The 14,550-nt window shown below is 37.2% G+C and overlaps 1 protein-coding gene across 1 annotated transcript in view; it reads right to left on the bottom strand.

Moving 5' to 3' along the window:
• The window catches only part of LOC131192792 (beta-1,3-galactosyltransferase 4-like), a 48,340-nt gene that overhangs the window by 21,551 nt on the left and 12,239 nt on the right, over positions 1-14,550 (bottom strand). The window lies entirely within an intron of this gene.

A 14,550-nucleotide genomic window follows, 5' to 3' on the forward strand; every position in this document is an offset into this window, starting at 1 on the left:
TCACTTTACCTTGCTTATATCAAATAACATTATTAAAATTACACCTATAACTTATCCAAAATATATCTATTATAACAATTAAATTCTAATTAGCCATATAACAACATTACATCCATCTCTTAAATATAATATTTAATCCAAATTCCTAAATTTTACTATCTATCCTCCAAAGTTAAACAATATTCCATTTTCCTATTCCTTTATACCTGAAATATATCAAATAGTACCCCTAAAATTACACATTTATATCCAAAATAAATCATTTACAAAAATTAATCATAATCATATATAATAGAATTAAACATTCTCCCTCCCCTTTTTCTGTCTTACACTTTTTCCATCATCTATTCATCATTCAACTTAACATCTATTAATAAAGAGTTCCCAATCTTTAATACATTAGTGTAGAAATCTCGTGCTTTACAAACTGTATTGAGAAAATACTTTCTTCCTGTATAATTCACTGTTAAACCAGCTGGAACCTCCCATCTAAAATATATCTGATGTTTCTTAAGCTCATCCACTAAAAAGGCAAGTTCTTTTTCTTAACATTTTAGGAGGAATTTCCTTCATCATTATTATATCTTGTCTTAATATTTGAAATGTATTTTTATAAAATGCTTGCAAAATTCCATACCTAATCTTCTTATTTGTAAAATAAATAAATATAAAATATCACCGGCTATGGCAAACCTCCTTCCCAGGCTGAAGGTAATCAACAACTGGCAGAAGACCTGAATGAGTTTTACTGCAGGTTTGAAAGGAAACTACAGCCACCTATCTCCACAACCCCCATCTCAGACACACCAACAACAGCCAAGCCTCCTACAACTGACCCCATTTCATTGGGTTCACAACCCCTAGTGATCACAGAAAAGGAAGTGCAGGACCTATTTCACAGACAAAAGCCAGGAAAAGCTCCAGGCCCAGATAAGATAACTCCTTCTTGCTTAAAAGTCTGTGCTGACCAATTGGCCCCCATCTTCACCCATATTTTCAATAAATCACTAGAGATGTGTTATGTTCCTTCTTGCTTCAAACGCTCTACCATCATCCCAGTGCCGAAGAAGCCCACCATCAAGGAACTGAATGACTACAGACCAGTTGCTTTAACATCTGTAGTCATGAAAACCTTTGAAAGGCTAGTGCTTTCCTACCTGAAAACCATCACGGATCCGCTGTTAGACCCCTTGCAATTTGCATACCGAGCAAATAGATCAACAGATGATGCTGTTAATATGGCTCTGCACTACATCCTACAACATCTTGAGTCTCCAAAGACCTATGCAAGGGTCCTTTTTGTAGACTTTAGTTCAACATTCAATACCATCATTCCAGACATTCTTCTAACTAAGCTAAACCAGCTACAGGTACCGGAACAGACTTGTAAGTGGATCACAAGCTTCCTAACAAACAGGAAGCAGCAGGTGAAGCTAAGCAAGATCACATAAAATACCTGTACAATTAGCACAGGGGCCCCCCAAGGCTGTGTGCTCTCCCCACTTCTCTTCTCTCTGTATACCAATGACTGCATCTCCAATGATCCATCTGTTAAGCTACTGAAGTTCGCAGATGACACAACAGTGATTGGTCTCATTCGAGACAATGATGAATCCGCATATAGACAAGAGGTCGAACGACTAGCCTTGTGGTGCAACCAAAACAATCTGGAACTGAACACACTCAAAACCGTACAAATGGTGGTAGACTTTAGGAGAAACCCTTCCATACTTCCACCTCTCACAATACTTGACAACACAGTATCAACAGTAGAAACCTTCAAATTTCTGGGTTCTATCATATCGCAAGATCTCAAATGGACAGCTAACATCAAAAACATCATTAAAAAAGGACAACAAAGAATGTTCTTTCTGTGCCAACTCAGTAAGCTCAAACTGCCCAAGGAGCTGCTGATCCAGTTCTACAGAGGAATTATTGAGTCTGTCATTTGCACCTCTATAACTGTCTGGTTCGGTTCTGCAACCCAACAAGAAAAACACAGACTTCAGAGGATAATTAGAACTGCAGAAAAAATAATTGCTACCAACCTGCCTTCCATTGAGGACCTGTATACTGCACGAATCAAGAAGAGGGCCGTGAAAATATTTGCAGATCCCTCGCATCCTGGACATAAACTGTTTCAACTCCTACCCTCAAAACGACGCTATAGAGCACTGCACACCAGAACAACTAGACACAAGAACAGTTTTTCCCCCGAAGGCCATCACTCTGCTAAACAAATAATTCCCTCAACACTGTCAGACTATTTACTGAATCTGCACTACTATTAATCGTTTCATAGTTCCCATCACCAATCTCTTTCCACTTATGACTATATGACTATAACTTGTTGCTGGCAATCCTTATGATTTATATTGATATATTGACCATCAATTGTGTTGTAAATGTTGTACCTTGATGAACGTATCTTTTCTTTTATGTACACTGAGAGCATATGCACCAAGACAAATTCCTTGTGTGTCCAATCACACTTGGCCAATAAAATTCTATTCTATTCTAACCACATCTCTCGGTAAACACTTCTGCCTTGCCAACCAAGAATTAACACGATAAATTTTTTCAATATTAACTTCAAAATCTTCTGGTTCCACTCCCTCTATCTGAGCAAAGGCCTGAATAAAAATCTTTTTCAAATTTTCCTCTTTAAAGCCCCTTACCCTTATAGCATATTCCATTAATTTATATTGTAATATAACCCTTTCTTCATCTGCCTTATCTACCTTAACCTGAATATCATCTATTTTATTTTCTAAATTCAAATTAATTTGAACTTCATCTATTTTCCTTTGCAAATCTAAATTAATTTGGTTAAGTTCATCCAGTCTTTTTTCTGTCTGAATACTAGATAACAATAATGGGGTAATTGATTCCTTTAATTTTTTCATCTCCCTCCTCTGCTCTTCCACCATATCTTTAAAATCCAGTATTTCTTTCTCCATTTCATTAAATTTTTGATCTATTTCTGAAAGATGAGCCTCCATAAGCTCCTGTAAAAAATTCCTTAGACTGTCTTTAATATCTTCTTTCAATTTCCGTATCTGAAGTGAGGAAATTTCCAATATTTTAGAAGTGGTTAAATCTCTTTGCTTGAAGGCCATTTTAAAAATAAATAATACCAAGAAGAAGAAAAGGAGAGAGAGAAAAAAGGAAGAAAAAAAGAAAAAGATAATAAAAAAAAGAGACTTTAAAAAAATTCCATTTTTTTAAAAATATCTTGTTATATTCTTCTTAAAGGTTCCACGCCAGCAATTGTAATAAGCATTTCCTTAGCTTTCGCTTAGCTTAGCTTTCACTTTCAATACACAAAACGCCATCTTTCATCATCTCCACTCTTGAATACAAATACCTTCTCTGTCAGGGAGTTAAAATCATCTTACAATCAAATGCCAGCACTCCTGTTTTTAGCTCTGTCCGTGTAGCAATCCTTCAGTAATCCATCAGTCACGGAGATGGACGCTGTGTTTTGTTCTGCCATTTGCAGAAGCGTTCTGGATTCTGGAGCTTTTTTCGAGCTATAGAAGGAGCGTTCCCAACAAACCACCAGAAATCTTCCTGGGGCTTTCCTTGGGGGCTCTACTTCAGCCTGAATGCTCACCTCCCCCTCTTTGCCCGAGGTTAGAGATTTACAAGCTGCTGACAGCAGATTAACGCTGTCTAAACAGCTCTACAGAATCACACAGAACTGGCGGACTAAAATAGCCCGCCATTAACGAAGCGGAGCCACCGGAAGCCTCCTATTTTTTGCTCTTGTTATATTGCGATTGAAGCTGAAGTAGTCTTTTATAGGAAGGATATTGCAATAGATGATTTTGTGTGTTAAACACAGGTCATGTCGAAGTCGACAGAGTTGTAAGTTTTCTAATCCCAGGATTTCAAGTCTGTTGGTATAAGGTATTTTGTTGTTTTCGGAGGAGTGAAGAACTCTTCTAGTAAAATATTTCTGGACTCTTTCTATTGTATTTATGTCAGAGATGTGGTATGGGTTCCAGACGGATGAGCTGTATTCAAGAATAGGTCTGGCAAATGTTTTGTATGCTCTAGTTAGTAGTGTAGAGTTTTCAGAAAAGAAGCTGCGTAAAATTAGGTTTACAACTCTTAGGGCTTTTTTTTGCTATGTAGTTGCAGTGAGCTTTGGCACTAAGGTCATTTGATATGAGAACTCCAAGATCTTTGACAGGGTGGGGGTCATCAGTTAGGTAATGTCCATCAAGTTTGTACTTGATATTAGGGTTATTTTTTCCAATATGTAAGACTGAGCATTTGCTGGTTGAGATTTGGAGTTGCCAAGTTTTAGACCAATCGGAAATTAAGTCGAGGTCTTCTTGAAGGGTAGAAGTATTATTGGTGGCATTAAATAGTTTGACATCGTCAGCAAAGAGAACACAATAACTTGAGATGAGGTGGCAGAGATCATTTATGTATAGTATGAAGAGTGTTGGTCCAAGAACACTACGTTGGGGAACGCCACTTTTGACAGGAACAGGATTAGATATAGCGTTGCCAATTTTGACCACTTGTTGTCTGTTTGGCAGGAAGGCATTTATCCAATTGTGAAGAGGTCCCGAAATGCCGTAGGATTTTAGTTTGAGGAATAGTTTATCATGAATCAAAAGCTTTGCAGAAGTCTATGTAGATTGCATCTATTCCCCTGGCATGGATAGCAATCTCCCCGTCGTGCAAGGTGGACAAACTCAGGCTTGGCCTTGGCCACCACCAGTGGGATCTCAACAGGTAGTCAGAATAGAGCTGGAAGGGACCCTGGAGATCTTCTAGTCCAACCCCCTGCTTAAGGCAGTAGACCTTTTTTCTAGCTAAACCACAACCTACATCTTGGTAAGTGGGATAAATAGCATCACCACCAGTTGGATTTGTAACTGGCTGACAAACCATACTCAACAAGTTGTCTATGGGTCTATGTCTACATGGAGGGAAGTAAACAGTGGGTTTCACTAGGCTCTGCTTTAGGCCCAGTACTCTTCAATATCTTCATATATTGAGGGAATAGAAAGGGAACTTATCAAATTTGCAGGAGATACTAAGGTGGCAAGAATAGTTAACACCCCAGAAGATAGGCTCAAGATCCAGATATATCTTGACACTGGGCCCTATCTAACAAAATAGAATAGAATAGATTAGAATAGAATAGAATAGAATAGAATTTTTATTGGCCAAGTGTGATTGGACACACAAGGAATTTGTCTTGGTGCATATGCTCTCAGTGTGCATAAAAGAAAAGATACATTCACCAAGGTACAACATTTGCAACACAATTGATGGTCAATATATCAATATAAATCATAAGGATTGCCATCAACAAAGTTACAGTCATACAGTCATAAGTGGAAAGAGATGGGTGATGGAAACTATGAGAAGATTAATAGTAGTGCAGATTTAGTAAATAGTCTGACAGTGTTGAGGGAATTATTTGTTTAGCAGAGTGATGGCCTTCCGGAAAAAAACTGTTCTTGTGTCTAGTTGTTCTAGTGTGCAGTGCTCTATAGCGTCGTTTTGAGGGTAGGAGTTGAAACAGTTTATGTCCAGGATGCGAGGGGTGTGTAAGTATTTTCACGGCCCTCTTCTTGATTCGTGCAGTGGAAGGCAGGTTGGTAGCAATTATTTTTTCTGCAGTTTTCATTTTCTGCAATGAAATTCAGTGTAGAGAAAAGTAAAGTCTTCTGCTTAGGCAAGAAAAACCAAAAGTACACATATAGACTGGGTGAAACCAGGCTTAATAGCAGTGACTGTGAGAGGGATCTTGGAGTCTTGGTGGACAACCAGTTAAATATGGGCCAGCAGTGTGCAGCAGCCGCCAAAAAAGCCAACACAATCCTAAATTGCGTTAACAGAGGGATACAATCAAGATCAAGTGAGATGCTAATACCACTCTATAAAGCCTTAGTAAGACCACACCTGGAGTACTGCCTCCAGTTTTGGTTCCCACACTATAAAAAAGATCTTGAGACTCTGGAAAGAGTGCAGAGAAGAGCAACCAGGACGATTAAGAGGACTGGAGGCTAAAACATAGGAAGAACAGTTGCAGGAACTGTGCATGGCTAGTCTAATGAAGAGAAGGACCAAGGGAGACTCAATAGCTTCTTCCAATACTTGAGGGGCTTCCATAGAGAGGAGGAAGGGGGTCAAGCTATTCCCCAAAGCACCAGAAGGCCAGACAAGGCACAGCAGATGGAAACTGAACACGGAGAGATTCAACCTGGAAATAAGGAGACATTTCCTGACAGAGCAATCAAGGAATAGAACAGAAGTTGCCTTCAGAGGTTGTGAGAGGCTTTCACATTGGATGTGACAGAAATGGTGTAAGGTCTCCTGCTTAGGCGGGGGTTGGGCTAGATGACCTACAAGGTCCCTTCCAACTCTCTTTTGCAATCTCCTAAAGCCTAGACCCTTTCAGACAAGCGGCTGTCACGCCCAACCTCTGGATCGGATTGGACGGCTAAAGACTCCCGGGAAAGGGCTTTTTATCTGGTTTTCTCCCTTCATTATCCTACATAGAATAAAATAGAATAGAATAGAATAGAATAGAATAGAATAGAATAGAATAGAATAGAATTTTATTGGCCAAGTGTGATTGGACACACAAGGAATTTGTCTTGGTGCATATGCTCTCAATGTACATAAAAGAAAAGATACGTTCATCAAGGTACAACATTTACAACACAATTGATGATCAATATATCAATATAAATCATAAGGATTGCCAGCAACAAGTTACAATCATACAGTCATAAGTGGAAAGAGATTGGTGATGGGAACTATGAGACGATTAATAGTAGTGCAGATTCAGTAAATAGTCTGACAGTGTTGAGGGAATTATTTGTTTAGCAGAGTGATGGCCTTCGGGAAAAAACTGTTCTTTTTTTTATTTTATTGAAAGAGTTTTAAAAAAAACAAAGACATTTCCCCCCCCTTTTTCCCCCCTCCCTCCCAGAAAACCCCCTTCCCTCCTCCCTTCCCCCGGCTTCCCGGTCAATCACAAGGTATTGTTATACATAAACCAAACATAGAATAAAATTTTCCTTCCAATCCAATTGACCTCATCCAAAGCTTTTCATCTCCCAACCTCCCATTACATAAAATAACTTTCTAATTATTCAAAGGCAATCTGATATTTCTTAATCTGATATCTGTTTTGTAGATAATCAATCCATTTTTCCATTCAATTAAATATCTTTCCCAAGTATTGTCTTTTAAAAGCTGAGATTTTAGCCATCTCAGCCAAATTAATGACTTTCAGTATCCATTCTTCTATTGTAGGTACTCTTCTTCTTCCAGTATTGTCCAATCAACAGTCTTGCTGCTGTTATTAAATTCAGAATCAGTTTAGTCTCAATCCCTGTACAATCCGTTATAATTCCCAAAAGGAAAAATTGTGGCAGGAACTTTATCTTCTTCTTCAGTACATTTTGAATAATCCACCAAATTATTATCCAAAAGGCCTTAATTTTCTTGCAAGTCCACCAAATATGAAAATATGTAGCGTCATCACAATCACACCTCCAACATTTTGCTTGGATATTAGGATACATACGTGATAATTTTTTGGGATCTAAGTGCCATCTATAAAACATCTTATAAAAATTTTCCCTTAAATTCTGTGCTTGTGTAAACTTAACATTTCTAACCCAGATTTTCTCCCATGTTTCCAACATTATTGGATCCTGAATATTCTGTGCCCATTTTATCATACAGTCCTTTACCAAATCCTTTTCCGAATCTATTTCAAGCAACACATTATACAATCTCTTTATATGCTCCTGGGTCTGATTTCTAATTTGCTTTATTAAATTTTCCTCCCTTTGCATTATACCAATTTTTTGATCTTCTTTCCATCTAGCACTTATTTGCCCATATTGAAACCAAGTATAATTCCTCCCTTCTTCATTTAATACCTGTAATGATTTTAATTACAATCTACCTCCTTCAGCATACAAAAGTTCTTTATAAGTAATCATTTCCTGTGTCTGTTCTATATTTATATTCTCTATTGCATGTCTGGGGCTCGCCCATATAGGAATCTTGTAATCTAATTTATAAGAATATTTTTTCCAGACTCCATAAAGAGCACTTCTCAACACATGATTCTTAAAAGCCCTATCCACTTTTTTTTCATAAAATAAATACGCATGCCATCCATATAACAAGTCATAACCTTCTATATTCAAAATTCTTTCCTCCGTTAAATTAAACCAGTCACTTATTACTGAAAGGGCTACTGCTTCATAATATAGTTTAAAGTTAGGCATTTTTAAGCCACCTCTTTCCCGTGAGTCCTGTATTATTTTCATTTTAACCTCGCCTTTTACCCTGCCATATAAATTTATTAATCCCAATCTGCCAATCTTCCAAATTTTATCCTTTTTAATTATTGGTATCATCTGGAACAGAAACAAAATCTAGGTAACACATTCATTTTAATAGCCGCAATCCTTCCCAATAGCGATAACTGCAATTTTTCCAGACACTCATATCATTCTGAACTTTTGCCATAGCAAGTCATAATTATTCTTATAAAGTTTCTTGTTCGATGAGCTAATATAAACCCTAAGTATTTAACCTTTTTACCACCTGAAATCCTGTCATTTCCTCTAGTTTTGTTTCTGTTGTATAGACATATTTTTAATTATCACTTTTGTTTTATTCTGATTTATTTTAAATCCTGATACCTTTCCATATTTATCAATTACTTCCAACAAAATCTACTTGAATTTATAGGATTTGTTAAGGTAACCACTACATCATCTGCAAAAGCTCTAACTTTGTACTCATATTGTCTAATCTTAATTCCTCTATTTTCATTAATTCTCGTATTTTATCTAATAATGGTTCCAGAGTCAAAACAAACAATAATGGTGATAAGGGACATCCCTGTCTTGTTCCTTTCGCAATCTTAATAACTTCTGTCAAACTACCATTTATTATAATCTGTGCTGTTTGCTCTCCATAAATCGCTTTAATTATTCTAACAAAACAGTCTCCAAATTGCATTTTCTATTAATTTAAATAAAAATCCCAATGCAATCAATCAAAAGCTTTCTCTGCATCCAAAAAATAAGTGCTGCTGAAGTATTCTTCTTTCCAAATATTCCAATATATTAATAATCTGTCTAACATTATTCCTCATCTGCCTCCCTTTATAAAACCAGATTGATCAGTATGAATTCTTTGTTGTAAAACTAACATTAATCTATTTGCTATTATTTTTACAAAAATCTTATAATCATTATTTAAAAGTGAAATCGGCCTGTAGTTACCGGGTTTAGAGCAATCTTGCTCCTCTTTTGGTATCAGTGAAATAAAAGATGTTTTCCATGACGGGGGTATTCCCACTCCTAGTTGTATCTGATTAAATAATTCTTTAAGTGGGCCTAATATTTCATCCTGTATTTTTATAATAACTTGCTGTAAGACCATCTGTACCAGGGTTTTCCCATTTTAATTGTTTAATTGCCTCCACTATTTCTCCAGTAGCTATCGGCCGATTCAGCTCCTCCCTCTGTTCTAATGTTAGAATATTAACCTTATAATCTTTCAAATAATCATAAATGTCCCTATTCAATATTTTGTCTTTTGCATATAGAGCAGTGTAAAATTCTGAGAATGCCTTTTTAATTTTATCCTGTTGATATATCTCTTTGCCTTTATATTCTATTTTTTGTATGACACGTGCTTTCTGTTTTTTCCTTAAGTTATATGCCAACCATCTCCCAGGTTTATTTGCATTACAAAAGGTATTATGTTTAGCATATTGTATATTCGTTGCCACCTGGTCTGCCATTAACATATTAAATTGACTCTGTAATATTTTTATAGCCTCTTTAAGTTTGTGATCTTGTGGGTTTTGAATTAATAACTGTTGCTTCCTTTGAATTTCTTCTTCCAAGTACCTACGCTGCCTTTGTTTATTATTCCTTTGCCTGTTGTCCAAATAAATCAATATCCCTCTAATAAACGCTTTGCTCGCTTCCCACACAGTTCCTATAGGTGTCCCTTTGTACATATTAAAATCAAAAAATTCTTTTAACTGTTTCTTACAATAAGTTACATTATCCTCATATCTAAACAGATTTTCATTCAACCTCCATGTTCTACCACCTTTTTTCCCTTGTAATAATTCCATCCATACTGGGCTATGGTCAGTTAAACACCTCGGAAATATCTTCATTTTCTTCACCCTAGAAAGCAAGTCATTAGAAATTAAAATAAAATCAATACGTGAGAAAGATTGGTGCCTATCGGAAAAAAAAGTAAAATCTCTCTCATCTGGATTCCGTAACCTCCATATATCTCTAAACTCATAGTCTTCCATCATTTCAAAAAAGGATTTTGGTAATTTTGCATGTATAGGTATCTTCTTGGAAGAGGTTCTCTTATCACTTCTTGTATCAATTACTCCATTCCAGTCTCCTAATAAAATAAACTAACTATAATCCCAGAGGATCAACCTCTCGTGTAATTTTTTATAAAACTTTTCTTGTTGCTGATTAGGTGCATAAATACCTATCAGCAAAGTCTTTTTTGCATCACCAGTTCAATAGCAATAAATCTTCCTTGAATATCTGCCTCAATTAACTTAGCTGGTATATCCTTCCTGATATATACAACAATTCCATGCTTCTTTTCCAAAGCTGATGCAACAAAATGTTTACCTAATTTTGAGTTAATTAAGTATTTTTGGTTTGATAATTTTATATGTGTCTCTTGCAGGCAAATCACATCATTTTTAAATTGTTTCAAGTAGTGAAATATTTTCCTTCTTTTCTGAGCTGAATTCAAGCCATTAACATTCCATGACAAAATTCTATTTGCCATTACTGGCCTCCTGAAGCTTTGAAGCCAACAACGGAAGATCCTCCTCCGGTATCTTCCGTCTGGCTCCTCCCACAGCTTCCATACTGGGGTCCTGACTTTTACTTTGAGACTGTTGCTCTTCTTTACGCTTAAGAGCTCCTCTTGTCACCCTTTGCTCTTGTGGTTCCTCTAATGCTGGCAGCAATAAAGGCTCTTGGATCACCACGCCTTCTTGAATCTCTTGAAGTTTTTCTATCACTTCTGTTTCAACTTTCAAAACTGTAGAAAGAAAATCCTTTGCCTTTAAAACAGTGTCAATTCTATATCTCCTTCCTTGATAAAATACTGTCAGTCCAACTGGCACCTCCCATCTGAATTGAATCTGATGTTTTTTAAGTTCTTGTGTAAAAAAAACAAATTCCTTCCTATCTCTTAACATCTTGGAAGGAATCTCTTTCAACACCTTCAGCTCCTGTTCTCCAATTTTTAAAGTTGTCTGATATGAAACTTGCAGAATCTGATTTCTCATAGTCCTTTTCACAAAATAAACCACAATGTCCCGAGGAAGCTTTCTCTGTCTTGCGATCCAGGAGTTAACTCTATATATTTTATCAATTTGGTAAGCTACCTCTTGGGGTTCCACTTCAATAAATTCAGCCAATGCTTCTGATATAATTTTTCTTAAGTCTTCTCCTCACTGTTCTTGCATACCACGGATTCTAAGAGCTCCTTCCATAAGTTTATATTGTAATATCACAACCTGATCTTCATTTTGATCCACTTTTTTCTGAACACCTTGCATTTTATCTTCTAAATGCTTATTTGACTGAGAGATCTGTCAGATTTCCTCTTCCAATCCCTCAATTTTTTTACTCAATCCTTGAACTGCCATGAGAATATCTTCTCTTATTTTTGCATTAAAATTCTCCATCATCTCTTTTTGCCTATCTTCAGAAAGTTTTAATTGTACTTTCAATATATCCTCAAGACTTGGTTCAGATCCCCTTCTTCCAGAAGGCTTTAAAGGTTTAGCTGCCATTCTGTCTTCAAAAGAATCAGGAATTTAAACTTAACAACTTTCCTTTACTCCTTTCAGTATAAGAGAACTCCGTTTGTAACAATCCACAAATAACGCTACTTTGTTGTACTAAAAATTTTTACTTTCACTTTCAGACGCCATTTTAAAAGTCAATTAATCAGAGACAAAGAAAGGTTTCAGGTTTCAAAAAGGGAGTCGGTATACTTGCCGTGTTGATTCTACATCAAAGATCGAACGCTTGTGAAATTCCCATCTGCTTAGAAAATCAATCAATTTAATAAGTCCTTTTGAGCAGAAATGACCCCCTACTCCTTTTTCCTGAAAAAAAAACAGGAGCACGTTTGAAGTTGGAGATAGTGGAATTCGGTGGGATCATAAATCCAGGAAAATTCGCTCTTAAGAGCAAACCCCCTGTCTAGATCTACCACTTTTCCACAACTCTGCATAACCCTCTTATGCCCAAAGGGTATGCTAAGGTCAGTGAACAGTGATTTATACTGTTTCACTGACTTTTACAATCTTCTAACGCGGAGTGCCCTGTTAGAGCACCCAGCAGGAGCGGTGACGTCACTGGACGGAAAAAACTGTTCTTGTGTCTAGTTGTTCTGGTGTGCAGTGCTCTATAGCGTCGTTTTGAGGGTAGGAGTTGAAACAGTTTATGTCCAGGATGCGAGGGATCTGCAAATATTTTCACGGCCCTCTTCTTGATTCGTGCAGTATACAGGTCCTCAATGGAAGGCAGGTTGGTAGCCATTATTTTTTCTGCAGTTCTCATGATCCTCTGAAGTCTGTGTTTTTCTTGTTGGGTTGCAGAACCGAACCAGACAGTTATAGAGGTGCAAATGACAGACTCAATAATTCCTCTGTAGAACTGAATCAGCAGCTCCTTGGGCAGTTTGAGCTTACTGAGATGGCGCAGAAAGAACATTCTTTGTTGTCCTTTTTTAATGATGTTTTTGATCTGAGCTGTCCATTTGAGATCTTGCGATATGATAGAACCCAGAAATTTGAAGGTTTCTACTGTTGATACTGTGTTGTCAAGTATTGTGAGAGGTGGAAGTATGGAAGGGTTTCTCCTAAAGTCTACCACCATTTCTACGGTTTTGAGTGAATTTTGAGTGAATACTCAAAATTAAAAATTTTAATTTTTTAAAATGTTATTCAAAATTTGAGTGAATACATTTGCCTTCATGCCTTTTCCTTCGTTTTTTTTTTCCTAGTTGTGTACAAGCGGTTTTTCTCAAACTTTAATGTGCTATGTTCCTTCTTGCTTCAAACGCTCTACCATCATCCCAGTGCCGAAGAAGCCCACCATCAAGGAACTGAATGACTACAGACCAGTTGCTCTAACATCTGTAGTCATGAAAACCTTTGAAAGGCTAGTGCTTTCCTACCTGAAAACCATCACGAATCCGCTGTTAGACCCCTTGCAATTTGCATACCGAGCAAATAGATCAACAGATGATGCTGTTAATATGGCTCTGCACTACATCCTACAACATCTTGAGTCTCCAAAGACCTATGCAAGGGTCCTTTTTGTAGACTTTAGTTCAGCATTCAATACCATCATTCCAGACATTCTTCTAACTAAGCTAAACCAGCTACAGGTACCGGAACAGACTTGTAAGTGGATCACAAGCTTCCTAACAAACAGGAAGCAGCAGGTGAAGCTAAGCAAGATCACATCGAATACCTGTACAATTAGCACAGGGGCGCCCCAAGGCTGTGTGCTCTCCCACTTCTCTCTCTCTGTATACCAATGACTGCATCTCCAATGATCCATCTGTTAAGCTACTGAAGTTCGCAGATGACACAACAGTGATTGGTCTCATTCGAGACAATGACGAATCCGCATATAGACGAGAGGTCGAACGACTAGCCTTGTGGTGCAACCAAAACAATCTGGAACTGAACACACTCAAAACCGTAGAAATGGTGGTAGACTTTAGGAGAAACCCTTCCATACTTCCACCTCTCACAATACTTGACAACACAGTATCAACAGTAGAAACCTTCAAATTTCTGGGTTCTATCATATCGCAAGATCTCAAATGGACAGCTAACATCAAAAACATCATCAAAAAAGGACAACAAAGAATGTTCTTTCTGCGCCAACTCAGTAAGCTCAAACTGCCCAAGGAGCTGCTGATCCAGTTCTACAGAGGAATTATTGAGTCTGTCATTTGCACCTCTATAACTGTCTGGTTCGGTTCTGCAACCCAACAAGAAAGACACAGACTTCAGAGGATAATTAGAACTGCAGAAAAAATAATTGCTACCAACCTGCCTTCCATTGAGGACCTGTATACTGCACGAATCAAGAAGAGGGCCGTGAAAATATTTGCAGATCCCTCGCATCCTGGATATAAACTGTTTCAACTCCTACCCTCAAAACGACGCTATAGAGCACTGCACACCAGAACAACTAGACACAAGAACAGTTTTTTCCCGAAGGCCATCACTCTGCTAAACAAATAATTCCCTCAACACTGTCAGACTATTTACTGAATCTACACTACTATTAATCTTCTCATCGTTCCCATCACCAATCTCTTTCCACTTATGACTGTATGACTATAACTTTGTTGCTGGCAATCCTTATGATTTATATTGATATACTGACCATCAATTGTGTTGTAAATGTTGTACCTTGATGAACGTATCTTTTCTTTTATGTACACTGA

This window comes from Ahaetulla prasina, chromosome 2, assembly GCF_028640845.1.
Source record: "Ahaetulla prasina isolate Xishuangbanna chromosome 2, ASM2864084v1, whole genome shotgun sequence".
NCBI lineage: Eukaryota > Metazoa > Chordata > Lepidosauria > Squamata > Colubridae > Ahaetulla > Ahaetulla prasina.